This window comes from Chaetodon auriga, chromosome 14 (genome assembly GCF_051107435.1).
Source record: "Chaetodon auriga isolate fChaAug3 chromosome 14, fChaAug3.hap1, whole genome shotgun sequence".
Lineage (NCBI taxonomy): Eukaryota > Metazoa > Chordata > Actinopteri > Chaetodontiformes > Chaetodontidae > Chaetodon > Chaetodon auriga.
In genome coordinates this window covers 23,315,360-23,334,427 of record NC_135087.1, presented here as the reverse complement: position 1 = coordinate 23,334,427, position 19,068 = coordinate 23,315,360, and the positions used below count along the sequence as shown (strand labels likewise).

General features: G+C 43.2%; 1 protein-coding gene across 2 annotated transcripts in view; it reads left to right on the top strand.

Annotated features, from left to right (window-relative positions):
* Nucleotides 1-759: 759 nt before the first annotated feature.
* daam2 (dishevelled associated activator of morphogenesis 2) overlaps nt 760-19,068 on the top strand; it is a 106,618-nt gene continuing 88,309 nt past the window's right edge. For both annotated transcript variants that reach the window (XM_076749071.1, XM_076749069.1), the window contains exon 1: nt 760-914. The gene's annotated coding sequence lies outside the window, so the exon portion shown is untranslated. The remainder of the gene's footprint in view (nt 915-19,068) is intronic.

The window sequence follows — 19,068 nt, the reverse complement described above, 5'->3', positions numbered from 1 at the left end:
CTACTGCAAATGCCAGGAGAGGTGAGGTTGGTTGGCACGGGTTACCATGATGACATGTCTCCGACGGGGGCGGGGCTTGCAGACAGGTAAGCCAGGCAGTTGCTTGGAGCCCGCGGCCACTTATTTACAACAATGATTATTGATAGGCCTGGGCTTTAAGGGACCTCTGTTGGTCCCTGGACCTCACTTTGAGAACCACTAATCTATTTTTTCAGTATTCATCTCAAATGTCCCGGAAATTGTGCATTTATGTGTGCAAAAAACACATTTTTCCAGCGTGCACGGGTGGCGTGGGGGCCCCAGGGATTTCTTGCTTGGGGCCTCAAGTGACCCTAGCAATGCCACTGCTCTCCAAGGAAGCTTTCAGAAAGTGGCGGATGCGTCATTTCCACACTGACCAGTACAATTAAACAACAGTACAACAGTTTATTTACACAAAACTATGTTGTGCATACTATGGAAATTCGGACGGACCATTAAACCTTTCACATTTGGAGCGCCCCCTAGTGGCAGAATATCCCAAACTTAAAAGAGAAACATGAGAAAAAAGAATAATAATGAGAAAAAAAATAATGTGAAACCGTAATTAAAGGTAATGAGCTTGAAACATCTGAGTCGGTTATCATCCACACACACACAGACACACACACACACACACACACACAGCAGGGCGCAGAGGACGGGCGGACGGAGCGCGGTGGCTTTAAGGCGGAGGCGTGGAGCTGCTGCTGTTCTGTCATCCCTTCACTCTCCTCGATCATTGAGCTGAATGAAGCCCCGCTCAGCCAGCGCAGGGAAGCGGCTCTCTGTGCTCACCCCGCCGCCTCTCTCCAACTGCTCATATCTGCCTGCTGACAGCGACAAGGGATTATTATTATCGAGCAGTCATTGTTTCTCCGCAACGAAGCTGGAAGGTAAGTTTACTATTTCTCTGAAAATCGCGCTGGATCGAGCGGTGCCTTGTGATGGTGCCCGCTCCTGGTTCTCCCTTCAGCTGCCGTGGCAGAGGGGGCCACCGGCTGGGAATGGTTCCACTGAGGGCTGGATGTAGACCAGGACATGGACGTGATGAGGGGTGTGCAGTAGTGTGAGCTGCCCTGGTCATCCTGCATTAGAAGCAGACTGAGGCAGCTCTCCTGTGTTTTCAGATGGAAGTGTGCTTTGACTGGCTGCTGTTTTTCTGCTCATCATGCCAATTAAGATCCAGCACCTGATTTGAAGCCTGGATTCATTTAAAGGAGAAAATGATTATGCCCACTGGCTTAATATCACACGCTTCCCATCAAATAGAACACGTTATTGACCGCCATTGGATTCAGATTGGTTCATTTCTATGCAATTCTGCGCAGGAGACTCTGCTTCTACCGATCATTTCTCTCTACATTTGATGTTTGATGACACTGTTGTCGTGTTCAGTTATTAATACCTGATTGTGATCTAACGATGGGCTGCAGTCAGCCGTCACATGAGGCGCAATGCATTTGACCTCAATATTAGGCGGCTGTATGTTGATTGGGCTGAACGGACAGACATTTGATTCCCGTGGCCGTCCACAGGGGGCGCTGTGTCCCCTCAGCTGCTCTTTCAGCCTCAGTCATGCTGCAAAAAATGTCTGTTCAGAAGAAGCAGCATGAGTAGTGTTACAGAGAGTCTGACATCACATTTTGTTCAAATCAAGCGAAAGATTCTTCCATCTGAGTGAGCTTCTTCCACTGTTTTATCTTTTTTTCTCCAAAGAAAAAGGAAGAACCTTAAGAAATGTACACTGCATTTCTGCAAATAATTTATTTATATTTGTTGCTGTAAAAGAAAACAGGTGTCTCTTCATAACTCCTCAACCAGAGTTTTAGACATTAGTCTGGACAGTGCTGATGAAGGCTCTTGCATCGGGTTTTGCGCTGTTGTTTTGTTCCAAATAAAAAAAAAAAAAAACCAAAAAAACAAAAACAGCATTCTGTATGTGTAATCAGGAAAATGTAGGTGAATACTTGCGTACTTTGGGGCATCCACATCCTCTAAAGGCCACACTAAACAGTCAGTTTAAAGGATGGGAAGGCATCAGGAGCCATTTAATCTAGCTGAACATCTGGCAGATGTGTAGTGTTGGGTCCTTTTCATCAGTGTTTGAGGCTTTTCAAGCACTGCACCACGCTAAGCACAAACTGATCCCCTTCTCACCCACACAGCTCTGCCCATGGAGCACTTAGCATCTGCTCCATTCCTCCTACTGCATCAAGACTATGCTGCTTGGGAGTTAGCCTTCACTGGTTTTGGCCACGGTTCAGAGAAATAAGAAAAAGAGAGAAAGACATAAAAACAATGATTATGGGTGAAAGAATTGGAATGGATTATGACAGAGAAATGACATTTTAATCATGCTAACCCATTGGGAGTAAGTGGCTTGCAGGATTTGTTCATGTAAGGCTGCTTTTCATCAGTGTGTAATGTACAGGCATCAATAGGCTGCCCACTGAACCCAACAGACTTGTGTTAATGGACGTCAGTGCTGGATGGATTTATTGAAAAACCCTGCACCATAGCCGGCTGTATGAGCAGAGCTGCAATCCACTGAGCTTTTAATACACTCTAAGCTTTTTCACAGGTTCAGCTTCAAGTATTTAAAATCATACATAAAAACAGGAATATTTGTCTGTTTACTCTCAAATCAAATGAGAGCAGCTGATCCAGCACTTCAGCTGGAGTATTTTTAGGTCCGCTGTTTTCATTATTGCGCATACCCTTGTCCAGTTACCTGTGTGTTTTCAGAAGGGAGGGAAGGAAGAAAAATAGATTTAACTTCCAAGAGTAACAAGGTCCTGGCCTGAGGTGTTCTGCTTCTGGCTGTGCCCCTGCTGATAGATGCTACAGGGCTTTTGGATGTGTGTGTGTGTGTGTGTGTGTGTGTTTCTGTGGCAGAAGGACAACTGGAATCCTCGCTCAGCTCAGAGTGGCTGCATGTGTGTTACCAGGTATTGGAGCGGCCACACATGGCTGTGGTGTGTGCCCAGTCTAAGCTCCTCTTCTGAGGGTGGCTAGCTGGGGAAAGACAGGGCCATTGTTCCCAACCAGCTGCCGAGGCAGAGGTTTACTCACTTCCACCACGGCCAGATGTTTTGGTTGGCAATTGCCTCTGAGAACTGGGGCTGTAAGGTGAGAATCTGGTGTGGCGGGCAGGAGCTGAGGCAGGGTGGGCTTTTTTGTCTTTACCCTTCACTAACACACAGAGCGGCCACAGTGCACATACAGTATAAGGCCTGGTGCCCGTCCAGCGCACTCCTGTCTTTGTGCAGTGGACAGGCAGGCAGCATGTCGGCGTATCTGTATCTGTGCAGTTTCTGGCACAGACCAAAAGAGTCTGGGAGTAATTAGCTGTGAGGGTATAATCCTATACCAGACACAGCATCTGTTAAAAGTGTGCACCCCCCTCCTTCTCCTCCCAATTCCCAGTCACAAGTGGTTATGACTCCCACAAACTCCACCTCTCCTACTTTACTAGCACCTTCATTTATGAGTACATGAAAAAGTGAAACTTGTTTGGTTGGCAGATTTGTTTTTGCCGCAGGGGGCGACCATATTTTCACACCATGAATTGCACTTACATAGCCAGTGTATGCAGTGGCAAGTCCCTGAAGATAAGGTTTTAAAGTTGGCTTCTTTTTGAACAGTAGTTTTGGTGCTACCTGTCAGACTCTGAAATCCAAAATGAGGGACAAATTGTTTAGTGACCAGAAGCACCCTTAAAAACTGTACAAGGTTGGTCAGGCTCATCTAATGGCTGCACACTATTGCACAGTCACTGTGAAAGAACTTAGATCATAAACCTGATTAATATAGAACTAAAATTGCTTCTTAAATTAGACAAGACATGGAAAGGTTTACATTTTGAACACAGGACACTACAGGTATATAAAGACCTTCAATCCTGACATTATGTCCTCATTCTGTCTGTCTCATTCTGGAGATTCCTGAAGTGTGTGGTTCAGGTTGACTTTTTTATAGGGGATGCTAGATTAAATACAGGTTTGGATACATTTATTTGAGATTCAAATATCCTTTTTGTTGTATGTTTATAATAAAAAATAGATGACAGCACAAAGAATAGCCTGATCTCAGCTTTGTGGAGCAGGTCCTGGCTACAGGGGCTCGGCATGCAGGTCTTGTTGATGGGTGGTTGCTGCAGGCTCTGGTCTGTTCCTTCCATACAGTAGTAGGACTGTTTTCTGCTATGAAGAATCTGAGTTGGAGAGGAACGGCAGTATGGCAGGGCTGCCCCAGCATGCCAGAGATCGTTGGCATTAGATCAGCATTGGGGTTACACAACTGTGAAGCAGTCATCTTAATGTTCATTTGCTGGCGTCTCACCTCACTAATCTGGATATCTCCTAAATGGACTTACTCCTTCTGTTCTTTGCATCACTTGTCCATCTTAGTCTAGTTATTGTGGTGTGTGCATACTTGAAACTATGAATCTATTGCTTGGAAAAGCCAACATCCCCGGGTCTTGTGTCACACCTCTTCAGTGAAGGAGGAAACCTCTTGTCCAATGGGACCTATTAAACAAAACAGTGAAGGAGACTTTCTATTCATCTGCCAACCTTCCCTTTCCTTTTTCCTCCTGTAATCTGTCCCTATAGTCTAATTTCCTGTCAGTCTCATCACACCCACTCATTCCAAATGTAAAAAAAAAACGGGTTATGCAATCATGTGGTTAATTAAAATATCATAAGTCCGGGATATTTCATTATAGAATAGACACCTCAAGTTCTGTTGTTTCACAGTTCTGCACAATGTGTCATTGTTAGCCAGGTTTTTGTGCACTCGTGCCACTGTGGTGTTTTTGGAAACAGTAGCTTGCTACCTTGACGACCTGATTAGACTCGCATTTTTCCACCACTGGTTTAAATGAGAGGCAATTTAAGTCTTGGTTTCACCATGCATTGTTCTGATTCTACAGAAGGGAGCTTGTGGCTACAGTAAAGCTGGTATTTTGCATTAAGTGTGCATGATGCCTGGGTGATTGGTTCTTCAATCATATCAGGGCTAAACACACAGGGAGCAGGTGCTTGTGTAAGATTGCTTCTTTAATGTCTTGAGGAATTATTTCCCCATCACTGGGAATGATTTAGCACTGGGGGTAATGGAGGTTGAGAATATCCTAATATGTCCTCAGTTCCTGACAGCTCCCTACCCCCTACCCCTCACTCCTTGTTCCCAACCTTGGTCCCCTCTACCATCTTTCCCCCCTCAGACGACTAACTCAATGCAACACTTGTTTCAATTCCCTGTCTCTATGTAGTCACAGGCAATTAGCTCCCGTCAAAATACGCTGCTGGATGGAGGGTTGAGACTCAGGCAAACAACAGCCTGCTCCTGCCCCTACCCTTGGATAATATTACTCTGAGCTACTGAGAAAGGAATAGGTTTTGTCAATAGATGGAAGGGAAAGAAATGAGGGGGGCTTCACTTGGGACCTGTGCGCATGCTACCTCGCCGAGCACAAAGCAGCTCTTTCACTTGGGATCTGGAGCACATATGGAATCGTTTATCAAACCGCCAGTGTGCCAATCCCCCGTATTCTGTTGGCTGCAGGTTTCCCCTCACCTCCACATCTCAGATTCACTTTGCCTCTGAAATTAGCTTGAGACACTGCACCTGGTGATGTTCCTCCCTTAGTCTTTTCTCCTTGGTTCTTCTCAAAACCTGGATCCAACGTTACCCCACAACCTACTCAATTAAGTACCCTTAAAATCTATTATCTTGTCCTTCAGTTTCTGACATTTTCTGTTTTGACCTTGTGGTCTGTATACACCATCCAGTGGACATAACTGACCACTGTGACTTTTGGTTTTTGACAACAAATGATCACTTACACACTCATCCACATGAGGTAGATCATTTTATTGTGATGCCTAGATTCAGATCGGCCTGGTTGATATCACAGGTAATTCACCGGTACTTGTCATTAATTTTTTGTTGCTGCTTTGTTGAACTGTTTCAGTTAAGGTAGACCAATGTGAATTCAAGGTTGACATTTGGTAGTTTACTTTTTCCATGAATTAATTAGTATCCACGCAAAATTATAGGGACACTGTTTTAACAGTAACACAATGCCAGCATGACATCATTTCCAAGGATTGGCTTCGAAAGTGCACAGCTGGGTGTAGATAACCGAGCAGTTTGGATGTGTGTTTTTTTCCCTTCTGCATTCCAGCTTCTTATTTATAATGGCTTGGGGGTTACTTCTATAAAAGGAAGTTTGAAGACTTTTGCCGACCCACTCGAAAGTAGACTTGCATACCACATTTTCTCAAGATGTAACCTTTAGATTTCCGGGAGAAGGACATCAATCACACAGCAAAAGAATGGTGAGTTTGGCTTGGTTCAAAGACAGTGGGATACATGACAGTCCAAACACTAAGCTGTCAACTCCCTCAGTAGGGTTCTGCTTTTGTATCATCCAGGTGTATCCTCAAAGCAGTGTTAAGTTTTTCTCCACTCTAAATAGTCAAAACTACAAAAAGTAATTGTGAAAAGAAGCTGTGCAAAGTGATCATAATAGATGCAGCTCTTTGTATCAGAGGTCAACCCTATGTTTTTGTTGGGAATAGACTCCACACATAGTTAACTGTGGTGAAGGGTGACCTTTCACATGTGACCTGAAAACTGCCAGGCTGGGCCTCAGATTGTGTTTACAAAGAAATTGTCTTTATGTGTTTTAGATTTAATTATCTTGACATGTTGGGTCGGGTAGCTAATAGCATTCTAGTGTTGTCATGACACTGGAAATCTGATACAATACCTTGAATAATGTCAATATTCAATACCATTTCCGATACCACATGGAAAAATTGACATAACACTGAGGGCAATTTTTATTAAAAGATAAATATAACAAGCCTATAACATAACATGATGATATAACATGACAATGATGACAATGTAAAGTTAAAAGTAGGACTGTCAAAATTATATTGAAAAATGTCAAAAATGACTTTAAATTACTCCTTCTGAAAAAAATTGGTTCGAACAATTAGAATATCTATTTTTATACATTATATCATAAGAGGGCAAACCAGTACAAGTGGCATACTACTTGTGTAGTTATATTTATTTCAAAATTAAATGTCTTTTAAAAAATCTACATACTTACAGATTACAAAATAGACAAATAAAAGAATGTCCTCTGCTGTCTTGAGGTATTCCCTCTTTTCATCTTGAGCTACATTTCATTTTCAATCAATGAAAGTGAGGTGTGCAGTTTCCAGTTGGTGCCGTCCACGTGTCCTGGATGTCTCAGACAAATGGGAGGAAGCCCGGTTACTTATTATCTGTGATTATGACCCTATTTTCCCATGTTTGTGTGTACAGGTGACAAATGGAGACAACAATTTGTAAGTGTTTTAGTACTCAGTGTTAGTATATAATGAGAGCACAGCAATCGGCAGCCATGAAATGTAATCCCGTCAATGTACGTCCAATAAAAGTGTTTGTTTTTGCCACTGATGAGCTCAGATTGTTATAATAAGTGTCTGACACCATTATGGAAGGGATCCCTTCAGAGATGGACTTTTTGTTAAAGAGTAAGATCCGTTTTGTTTGACCAGAAACAGCTGTTATAATGCTTTCGCCAAAAACCACCAGACTCCATTTACAGAAACAGTAATTTTATCATCATAAAACACACTTCAATCAAACTTGACATAAACTAAATAAAACTCACCAAAACCTTCTTGGTTTATCTTTCACTGTGCCAACAATCACCACCAACTCTGGTTTGGGTGAAATAAACTCTTAATTCACCAAATCAGGAGGGGAGCGAGGGGAGAGGGACATTAGAAAAGCAACAAAAACAGTGTGTAGAGCCACAATATTTTCACCGGACATTGTCACCAGGAAGATTTAAGTATGTCGAACTTCAACAGACTTTACTGGTTAAAAAAAAAATTACTGGATAATGCAAATCATGGTTATGTGACTCTTGTTTGTCTAACAGTGTATTTAGTGCAGCATTCCAGGCCCATGCAAGACCAGCTGCCATTATAGTGCTGCTTTTTGTTTGTTTGTTTGTTTGTTCATATTAAGTTTGATCATATTTTCAGCCCTAGTTAACAGTACTTTGTGTCAAGGTCAGTACTGCAACAGACTCTCAGCTAAGTTACTTCTGAACATAGTCAAAAGTATTTTCCTGCCTGAGGTGGCTGTGGCTCAGGAGGTAGAGTGGTCCTCCACTTATCAGAGGGTTGGTGGTTTAATCCCTTGGCAGCTTATGTGAAGAAGTGTCCTTGGGAAAGATACTGAACCCCAAATTGCCCCCCCATGTGCCATCAGTATGTGAGTGTGTGTGAATGGTTAAAAGCTTGTAATGAACAGGTGGCCTTGCCATCATATGAATGCTTGAGGAAGTGTGAGTGCAGACTTGTGTTGTCCATTTACCATTTAACTGAAACTCTGCAGTCTGAGATTCCTTAGGCCTGTTAGCTTAATTAGTGTCGGTATTAGTATCGGGGTTAGCTTAGCTTTGAGAATTACAAATGGCTGTTGGGCCAACAACAGAACAACATACTTATCAACAACAGTTTACTGGACCATCTTGTTTAATGCTTCAGTGATTTTGAAATGGAAGGTCAGCATGTCTGTCCTTTGCTAAATTTGTTGTGTGAGCACCTTTTGTTAGCACTGCTCTGTAGCATTTATTGCATAAGGTCTTGCTTGTATCATTTGCCTTTCCTTGTCAACCTTATTAACCCAAACCATTGTGGAGGCTCTATGCTTGCCATCTGTAATGAGCTAACACTGTGAGTTAACTGCAGTGAATGAGGCAGGTGACGGGAAGAAGACAGCACTGTGAATGAGTGAGGGCACTGCAGTGGTGTGTGTGTGTGTGTGTGTGTGTGTGTGTGTGTGTGTGTGTGTGTGGGTATTGAAACTATGGCATTCAAATCTGTCTGGAGTCACGTGGCTTTGTTTTACCCAAGACCTAACAACTAAGTTCAGGCAGTTCTTCCTTAACCTGAGAATTACCTCTGCTTGACTAGATTTGGTCCACACTGCCAAACTGATGACCAGTCATTTGGCCTTGGATTGTCTGCCTTTGAGTTTTCGTCATGCCCTGTTCGTGTCACAGGATTCAATCCTCCAAAATTATCCTAAACTCTTTGACACTAACAATCCAGATGTCCCAACACCCCATTTAATGCCTAGCAGATGGTATCTGTAGTGATGGATTGTGCTGAAAACAGATTACCTTAATGAGGTCATGTACCAATGAACTGTGTGGGTCTGGCCTCGTCATCTGGTAGAGGCCCATACCTGCCCTCTAAGATTCTAAAATTTACTTAAAGTTACTTACAGGTCAAACATGATGGGAGAAATGTTGAGTCCTTGCTTGGACCACTGAATATCCTTAACAGAACATTGTTTGTCTGTAGAGTGCATCCACTGTGAGGGGCCTCACGAGAGATGCTGGATGCGATGTACTTCTTTGGCCTGTGTTATTCTAACTATCAGATCTTCCTCCATTCTCCCTCCCTCCCTCAGTCTCTTTGGTGGACAAGGGTCCTTTTCGCTGCCCTGTGTGACTCTGTTTGTGTGACTGATTGTGGGAAAATTTCTTGACTGTCCGTGAGAGTCCCCCGCTCTCTGTACTGGCTTTTCCCTTGGGGTCCTCCAGGCTTGGAGGGGCTGAGCCCCACCATTGCTCTGAGGTCCTTCTCCTCTCAGTAACCCCTGGTGGCAGTAGCAGTGGTAGCTAAATTCCCCTGCCCTGCCTTTTGAGTCCTGAACTACTTGTCTAAGCTGTTGTGTGTAATCAGTCACGAGGTTCGACAGTGCAGTTTATCTTTTCAGATAGGGGAGATCTTTTCAGGCTTTTCAGCACAGCGATAAAGAAGCCTGGTGAAAAGCACTCCCTGCCAATGATGGGGCTGAGATCGAGTCATGGATATGTAACACAGTTGGGAGAATGGTCCCGACTGTGATGGGTTTACTTTGGTTACTTTTGCAAAATATGTCATTGTAGATTGTGAATTCCAGTTTTCCTTTCAGTGTTTGCATTGTCATTCTCATGTAGTACAGTATGTGTCACTACAAGTTCTCCGACTTGAAATTCCTCACTGACTTGCTTGTGTTTGACTCTGTGTTGAACAACAGATGAATAGCCTGTAATTCTTTCCTGAAGATAAGACAGGCTGCCAGATAAACAAGCCTCCCACCTCCATCCTCAATTCAATTTATGGTACTGTAATTCACATTACTGGTGTGACAGATGTGTTTTATCGCAGTGTTGTAAGGCTGGAGCATCTTAACAAGATTTAAGATGTAAATGCATCCCATTCACCCACTTTGTTTTCCCTTCTAATCTGTCATGATATTCTCATCATATCCTCACATGCAGGGTTTGGGAGCCAACCATAAATTGTTTGACCTGAGGAAGAAAAAATGGATTAAAACATACATTATCAGACAAAACCTCCCCAGTGATCTCACTTTGTTTAAAACCAAAGGCCATTACTAAACAGTAAAACATTTTATAAGCTCAACACTGTCATAATTCTTGCTAAGACTTTTGGATTACTAAATTTGGCCTGTGTATTTTTTCCAATGATGTAATGACTTTATAGTACAGTTCAAAGCTCTTAAGCAGACTATACTTTTACTGCGTTCTACAGACTCTCTCCCACCCTGCCATCTTCTTGTGTTTGAGATCTGAGATGGATGAGCGAATGCATATATGGATCTAGGAATGAATCAGATGGTTCTGTTTTTTGCTATCGAGTAACTCAACAGACAAACACCATCTGAACATTGAATCTGAGCCATAGATCCTTCATTCCCGGCAAGTTCTTTTCAAAAACGTCTTTTTGCCAAGTGACAAACCGCGTGGCTGGCAACAACTAAAGCATTCAGAGACCGTATGAATAGGGGTCTGTCTCAGGAGAGGCTTGTTGAAATGGGGCCTTTGGCTTTTATCCCTCTGGAGAGGCAGACTGATCTCGCACAGGTTTTATGCTGGCAGTGCACTTCAAATGGACTGTTGAAAGGCAAGGCGTTTATTTGTGCTGCGTTATAAACTGTATCCTTTTCCCAGATTTAGCATCTGTGGGTGTTCTCCATCATCCGTAAGCACTGCCAGGCCATCCCTTCTACCCTTCTGTTCTTACGTTCACATGTAATGCTACCCTAAACTCTCCCTCTTGACCTGTTGTACCTTGCGTACCTTCATTCTCAAAAAGTTCCTCCTCTCATCTGCTCTGTCTGAGTGATGATGGCATTAACCACAATTTTTTTTAAGTTTTGCAGATGGAGAGGAGATGGGGAAGAAGCTGTTAAGTGTTCCTTCCTCCTCTGATATACGCTCCATCACCCCTTCATGGTAAATCACATGTGGACATCAGGTGAACCCCCTTGGTGCTCTTCTGGTGGTTACTAGGATACTGCCCCCCCTCCCCATCCTACCCCTCTTCCTCCTTTGCATCATGCAGCAGCCTTTATAGCAGTGGGCTGTTTTTCTTCTCCTTCCACTTGTATAAACCAGGAGACTATCTGCCATCAGCATTCAGGAAGTGTGGGGGTAAACAAACGACAGGAGCCAGCAGGGAAAACTCAAATGACCCAGCCATGTCATAGCAACCTCAGAGAGCAGGTTATTTTTGGTAGTTTCTGTGTCCATGAGCATTGTGTTTATAAGGGGCTGTTTCTGTTTGTTTATGTGTCAGGATAAACTCGTTTGTGCACTTATGAGATTACATGAGTTGGAAAAATGAAGGAGGGTTCAGCTTCCTTTCATTTTAAGCATCATCACTGACTCTGCCAGATGGTGTATAATGTAAGTTCTTTCCAGTCCTGCCATTGACTAATGAGTCATTTAGAGTGTATTCACTCCCATGCAAACAGTTCTTTGCTACTGTGGTTGTGAAGCTCTCTTCAAACTCCTCTCTACTAATGTGCTGTTGGCAGTATTTGCTCTCACCAGTTTTGCCATTACTGGTGTGTAGTTAATGAGTAAAGGGTGGCTTTCTCTAACAGAAGTGTCAGCATGAGAGAGCGACAGATCTAGAGGCGTAAAAGCGCTGCATGTGTGTCTGGGTGCACATGTGTGTTGAAAGTTCTATCCTGTCAGCAGTGGAGTGATGGAGAGATAAGCCATAAGCAATTGTTGTGTGTGCCAAACCGTCTGAGTGGTTCAGCCACACAGGAATTGGCCTGCATTAAAGCTACTGGAGGCTGATGTCTTCTCTCTCTCTCTCTTTGTCTCTCTGCCTCTCTATCTATCCCTCTGGATTTCCCATTTTCAAGCAGCATCAGGTCTGGAGTATTTCTTCAGGCAGTGATCCTTCGAGAAAATGGCTTTTAAAGTCCAATATCCCTCAATCATCACCCCCCCCCCCCAACCCCAACCCCAACCAACCCCCTGTCTTCATATTGTCCAGCAGCCACACGGATTAGCTGTGCCATATAGCAGGAGGACACTGAAAGATATAATGATAATCAGCCCATACACATGTCCCTGTCAGCCCACCCCCAACCGCCATCATGCTGAGCTGACAAACAAAATCCCTTCAATGTGCACTTACTTGGGGCTGTTGCAAAGGTACAGAGATCAGCTTTAATATGGCAGGAATATGGGTGGGATTCTTTTTTTATACTGCTGAAAATTCAGTGATTACAGGATGCCAATAGCCAGCTTAGCCAATAGCTAATATATCAAGTTGAAGCCTTGCAGAAATATTACTGGAATAATGACTAAAATCCATTTAGTGAGAATTAAATTAGATTTTCTAGTGGATTTGAGTGAGGGACCTCCTGTGAAGTCAGTTTAAAGGCAAAGCACTTGCCTCAGCCCTCCCATACGGTATTATCATGAATGTAAGAAGTGGGAAATACAGTGACAACATGATGTACACTGCCATAGCTCCAAGATTAAAGCGGGGAGATATTTAAAGAATCTGATCTAGATCAGCTTTCTTAAAACAACTAATTTTTGAGAACTGCTCAAAGCCTGTTTCTAAAACCACCTTGTCTCCTTCCCTCTCTCATTCGTCCCCCTCCTTGGATTGCTACCACTGTTGTGCTTAGCCCTGATTGGCTGCGAGATTGCCTTGACGACGGGCCGCAGTACATAAACGGGGCAATGTTTGTGGAACGCAGCACCGCAAGGCAGGAAATCTTGTGCATTCTTATCTCTCACCCCTTGGATGGTGCTCCCGCGGGCCTCAGTGGGGAGCAGGAGCCACAGAGGCAAATGGAAGCCTTATTTTTATATCTGGCCCATTTTCCACACTTTGAGCCAGAGATAAACAAAATCTTTGAGGTTCAGACAACCCTCATTTCTTTTGCAAGTATAGGGAAGAACATGAAAGGAAGCAAGCGAGTATACATACATATCTATATATGTACATACACTCATGTATAGCACACGTGAATGAGCACACTCGCACACCCTAGCCGTCGTTACCTTGCCTTCCTGACATTCCATCCAAGAGCTTGAGGAAGAGGAAAGGGATCTGCTGATCTGCAGCTTTGGCACATGAAACAGAATGGAGGGAACAAGCCCCGCTGTGATTCATTGGTGTGTTGCATACATTTGAACTCACTCACATACACACAAACTCTCTTAGAACACAGTTGAGAAAGTATTAAAACAGACACTCATCATAAATCTGTCTCGTGCTTTTGGCCACTGGTCAGTGGTGTGCAGTACATTTCCCAGACTTCACTTCTCTTCCTTTTTTTTTTCAATCGAATCCACTCCATTTAAACACTTCAGATGTAATGGTATATCAATTGTCAGTACTTTCACTGTAGTGTATTTTTAGCTGTGGTGTTCAGCTTTGGGTGGACAGTTGCAGACACCTCTCCAGTTTGGCTTGGCGTCCTTTGTTCACCGTTGTCTCCAGTGAAACTAGAACACTAGGCCAAAGCTGAGAAAGTTGTTTCGGCTCCACGAGGAACAGTGGTACTCAAATCGCAGGCTGTTGACAGCGTAAGTGCACGAAGGTGCCGTTGAGCCCTTTTTCCTGTTAATCGATCAACTGATGAAATTATAATCACTGACTGTTATAATGGCAGCTTTGTGAAACGAGGTTGTGAAGCAAGGTCACTGAGTTCTGTTTCATATCACGCCCTGCATCTCAGAGGGCAACCATGTTAACGGTCTGTGTGCACTACATTGAGCATTGTGGTCATAATAATGCCAGTTCTCACTACAGCCCTACTGTCTTGGGAGGAAAAAAAGGCAGACTCATTGTTCTACGAAGGAAACTGAGATGCAGGAGAGGAAAAGTTGTAGGGAAAAAAAATGCTGACCCACATTTTCTTTGCAGTGTGCAATGGGACAACTTTTCGTGGCCCAACCTAACCATTTAACTTAAATAGCATGTAATCAGAACAATATGTGTTGTTTGTATGCTGCCAGAGCAGATGTGATTAACCCAGATTTCTACTATGGGGGTCAAGGCTTTTTGTTGGAGCAGGTTTTCATCCTGTGGAGGCCAGCGATTGGGACAAATTCTCATGGTGTGACAACTCTTCTTCCTTTCTAACCTGCGGACATATTTCTGCAATGCTATGCATTTTAGAAGCATGGATAAGGAAACATCTGCACTACATTTAAATAAATACAGTATACGGTGACTGATGATGCCTATAGTGTTGGCATCAGTCTTGCTCATTGGGTGCTACACATGACTGCAGTTATAATGTCCTTCATGACACACTGCTCACTGCGTTAGTATAGGCCATATTCTTGAGCACTTCTGACTGGCAACCATGTAATTGTGTCAATATGAGTGTGAATGTTTTGCTTGAATTACAGTCGTGAGGACCAAACAAGAACAGTGTTTTAATGAAACTTATCATTATTGAATAATGACACCGTCGACACACGTACATACAACATAAGCGTCACCTTCACTAAGCAGTTTTGTCTGACTGGGTACGATCTCCTGGGAAAATGAAGGCTGACTGGAGATCCAGTCCGGCTGGCACTGTTTCTGTCTGCTTTCATGTCTCTATTATAGACTAAATGAATAAATTAACTCATGCTTTTTCTCCCAATGTTTCCTATTGCTCCCCCCTCCGCCATGATGCCAAGCCCTGCTGTAGTTACTAGTTTGCAAAGCAATACTCAAACTATGTTATTACTCCCTATAAAATTCTGACAGTTTATTATTGACAGTTCACTGAACACACTTCTTTCTTCTCTCAAATTTCACTATTTTCAAAGTGGTTTTTGATTGTTTCTTCATGGAAATTTGCAGCGTGTCCTGTGTTGTTGGTAGTCAGGCTCTGTGGTGCCATCAATGATACCACCTGGAGACACTCGGGGGGGTTAAAAAGTTCTCTGCCTCCACTTTAAACTGAGTGCACTGTGGTCCTCCTTAAACCTGCAGTAACAGAATCTTTGGCCGCTCGGGTACAGAAACACAACATCAACGATTTCTTAGCAAACGGTTGTCTAGCCGATAAAGAGCGACATCAGCATTAGTTTTGATTGTTTCTGGCCACCTGGTGAATGTACATCCAATGTTCCCTTTTTTTCTGGCTCTTTAGCTGCTAAATGCACCACTGTGTTAAGCAACTACTGGCTGACTTAGTGTGCTTGATATTTAGCACTCCAGTGGGTTTGTTAGAGCACAAAAAGCATCTGCCTCTGATGTGGGTGCTGAGAGTGAAACAAAACCGTAAAGTTGGGGGCCAGAAAAACAAAACCATGAGCTCATATAAAGGAACTATAAAGAGGAACTGCAGAATGGAGTGATAATTCTCTGAGTTAGTCACTACAGGGGACCCCTTTCACATAAGAGTAGTTGTATGATTTATTGGTAATATAAAACTAGAATGTGCATTTTCAAAATGGTGGAAGAATTTAATAGGCAGAAGTGGGCATCATCGAAGGAATACACTGTGAAAAATGTTGTTTTGCTACGCAAAAATGCATTTCCTGAAGAGAATATAGTGTGAATGCTGACAGCAAAAATGAATTTCAAAGCTTTACACTGTACTGCTGAAACACCTGGAAGCTCAAATGTTAGACTGGCAGAATTGGAAGCTGAACTACATTACCAAAAGAAGCTAAGAGCTGAGAGACATTGCATGGAAAAGCTTTGTATTGATATCACACAGACAAACTGTGTTGCAGCTTGGAACAGAACATTGTGGCTGTGCAAAGTAATGCATGGAAAGTGAGATGAATTGCTAGAAGTGGAAGATAAACTTTATTAGGGATTGTGAAGACAGCTTAATCTTTCAAACAGCATAAAAGATAACAGTTGAATAAAAGCAAAAATGTGTGTGTGTGTGTGTGTGTGTGAGTGTGAGAGAGAGAGAGAGAGAGAGAGAGAGAGAGAGAGAGACACAACTGAAACAGCTCAAGGTTTGAAATCGACCATTATCCGCAGTTCAATAGGAAAATAGGACAGAGGTCTCAAGTGCCAAAAATACCTTAATCAATCCAGGATTACATGAGTGTGAGAGCCGTGTCAGCCCTCACATTAAGTAGAATGTGCATTTCCTGAAGAAAATGCATGTGAGAGCTGGAAGCTGTTAGCTGCTGCTGCCAGCTGCTTCTACAGCAGCAGAAAATGACCAAGTGTGCAGGACTGACTTGTCAGTGTGTGTCACTGAGATGGATTCAGTGGCACGTGGTGCTGGATGTGTCTGCCCCTCCAGGAGCCTGCCCTGTGCTCAGCTGGCTTTAATCAACAGCATCACTTACCCCTCTTGTGGGTCATCAGTGCATAATGGGCCTGCTCAGCAACGCTTCTCTCCACCTTCTCTCCCCCTCACCCCTCCACACTGCCTTTGCGCTGTATGTATTTACATTGTCTCTCTTGCACACACTGCAGTGAGAAGATGTGTGTGTTCTCCCACACTCACACCAGCTCATTCACTCTACATACACTAGACTCACACCTCACGGCGTGTTGTTTGGTAATAATTTTACAATCCACCTGTCTTTTCTCTTTCAAATAAGTTTAGCTCACCAACGGGTTTATTTAAAATCTCTCTGATTATCTGTCTGTTCATATTTATCACAGATGGGAAAGATGGCTAAAACTACTAAAATATGATCCAAGTTGTGTTCTGTGAATGTGGCCGATTTGGAGGGAGGGTTGATTGTTCTGCTGCTGTGCACTGTGACATGGATGGAAAGGAATGGTGTGACAAATTTAAGATTGGCTTCTTACCACTTAAATTTGAGTGTAATCTCCATTCACTTGGTTTGTGTCCATTTATGCCAGATAGCTTCTTGCAGACAGGGCTGAGTGCAGCTTATCAGCCAAATCAGAGGGGTGGTCCCTGAAACTATGCATGTCAAGGACCCTTTACCACAGTATATTCCTCCCAACCACTGAAGAAACGTGCTGGCCCAGCAGACAGCAGCATAGTCCACGTGACAGTCAAAAATAAAGTCACTGAGGACACCGCTCAGTAACTTTTAGTGAGCCCCTTCTCAGCTGAAGAACAGGATGTGGCAAAGGGCTCCCTAACTTAGGGGGATAGTAAATCATTGTAATAACATGTCTGACCCTTCCCAGCGTATAAGAGGCAGCTGGACAGACAAACTCTCTGTGTGGTTGGATGGAACACGAGGGACGTGTGCTTGAATGGTGCTGAAAGTTGACTGTGATGTAGTCTGGCGAGTTTCCTACACGGATATGTTATATGTTTGCAGGGGAAATCCTTTAGATTTGCTCCAGTTTTTCTGAATCTCATAGATCCATGGATTTCCTGTTTTGGATGTGAATTTGCGATTTTATTTTTAATGTTACTGTTTTTCCCTTTCACAATTGGAAATGGTACTTGTTTCTTTCAACACTGAGATAATAACCACTGGATTTGTGTTGGAATGGACATCGGCTCAGAACAGACTGCCACAGCCTACTGTATAGAGATAAACAGGAAGGGTTTGTTATTATTCCGTCGTCTCTGGAGAGCTCATAAGACAGTTTCAGTGCAGTGCACAGCAACACTAGGTCATCATTCTAAGCATTACGTCAATTGAAGTTAGAAATTCTAGTATTGTAACATTGTATTTTAACACTAGCCTCTACCAAGAAAGAGAAAGAGGTCTTTTATTTTCAGCAGTGTCACTCAGAGGTTTGCTGGGTCGCTTGGACCCATTATGGTCAAGCCAGACTAAAGGATTTGAGAATAAAGTTGGTGGGCTATTTTTTATGAAGTCCACTTCCTCTGGTCTGTGATAAAATCTTTTGAGAGAGGATAGAGCAGTTCCCTTTTGTCACAGTGGCTTCAAAGCTTTGCTCAGTTCTTGCTTTTGCAGTCGCAGCATTATGCAAATTTATAATTACAATTGTGTTTTGTTTGCTTTGCTTATTTCTGTGCATTATAATACTAGCTAATCATCGTAGCTCCTTGGGCACCGTCTATCATTAGCTCATTAAAATTTCTGATGCATGTTTTCTTTTTGTTTCAAGCTGTAATCTGCAATTTTGGCAGTGGTGTGCAACATATCTGTCCCGATCACTGGCGCCCTCACTATAAGGTAATGTAACCTCAGATGTTGAGACAGGACTGTCCGTGTCCAGTGGTGCCACTGGATTCAAAGAGTTGCCCACCCATTACAAGAGGTCAAGGGTCAAGAAAAAGACTTGCACCTGTTCACAGCGGGCCTCCTCCAGCAGAACAGATACCTCCTAGATGTTTTTATGGAGATACTGTGACAGGCCTGACCATGTTTGTGTAGCATGACGATACGATAGAGTAGGGTTACCCCTTGCAAGTGCAATGTTTAGAATTGGACTAAACCTCCCACCATACTCCCCAGACATGCTGCACCAGACATGGACATATGCAATGCTTTTAGGGACATAAAAGCCATGATTTCCATAGTGTTGAATGTATGGCAAGAGGGAACATTCTAAGACCTCAAAAAGCCCTGATGGAGGATTGAGTCTTGGGTTCAGTCTATGGTCAGCAAAGAACAAACTCATTCTGAGAAGTCTTTCCTGAAAAGATTGGTACATTTGAGCATTTTCGTTTGAATGGCGGAATAAGAAACGGTGATAAATTGCAATGTCAGTCGTGCAGCTGAAGTCCTCTGTGGAG